This window comes from Palaemon carinicauda, chromosome 45 (genome assembly GCF_036898095.1).
Source record: "Palaemon carinicauda isolate YSFRI2023 chromosome 45, ASM3689809v2, whole genome shotgun sequence".
NCBI classification, from domain to species: domain Eukaryota; kingdom Metazoa; phylum Arthropoda; class Malacostraca; order Decapoda; family Palaemonidae; genus Palaemon; species Palaemon carinicauda.
Genome location: NC_090769.1, coordinates 31,824,202 through 31,825,358, shown reverse-complemented (window position 1 = coordinate 31,825,358; position 1,157 = coordinate 31,824,202).

Below are 1,157 nucleotides of genomic sequence, written 5' to 3'. Positions count from 1 at the left end.
TACATATTTATATTTTTTTTCTTTTTTTTTGATAAAACTATGCGTAATCATTAAAGTTTCCAATACCAGATATGCGTCTGTAAACATATCAACGAAATAAGAAATGTGCTTAAAGTAAAAGTTTACGATATTTTTCGGCATTGATATATACATAATTCAAGTTTACCTAGAAATAAACTAATAGGTACAAAGTAGACTACAACCACTGATATTATGACGAAATAGATCTAGTAATTGTCATTTCATCCATCGACTACAACAACCTATCTACTGATAGCATTTCATACCTAGCAATCATAAACAGTGATAAAAGTTAAAAAAAAAATCGGAAACGGTTGATTTCTCAAGGTTTGTGTACGTGTGCGCCTATTTCAAAGGTCAGATAAACATGTACTCTCATATAGAACAAACAGTTGCAGAAAAGACGAGCTAGTTGAGACCCAATCGGCCCCTAAGTAACCCACATAAAAAGATTGGGGTCTAGTTGTCATCTGGTGACCTACGTAATGAGGCGACACCGACTTGCATTTCCAGCCAACAAAACGTCATTCCAGAGAGTGTATGTGAGCAATGAACAACACAGTACGAGTATTCTTGAGCGTCGCGAGATATGTTGTTTATTCCGCTGCATGTTGCTTCAGTATTAATAGACAAAGGACTAATTTATTTGACAGTACTTAGTGATGTCAGTTAAATGACATAAATCAATTCATTAAAATAAACAAACTTTAGTTGTCAAGGATACCAATGACGGCAAATCTTGTTTTACAGTCTGTTGATAATATCTAATTCTATCTAACTTTTCATAGATGGAAAAATATGTATCATATAATATTTCAAATATTTCATTACCTTGATTGCATGTCCAACCTTTTTTCTTTATTTTGAAAAATTAGACAAAAGAAAGGAGATGTGAGGGAAGTCTAAACTTCCGGTAATCAAACATTTGAATCCAAAAGATTATCCAACTTCATTTTAATGTTTTAAATCTCAATTTAATAACTTTCCGGAGCACAGATACACTTTACAATCAAAACACCGAGATGCGTATTTTATAAAACACTCCATAGCAATACTAACTTCCTGTTATTAGAATATTGCAGCGAGTTCCAGAAATTAATCTTCCTTTTCTAGGATCGAACCAACTACTGTCCTAT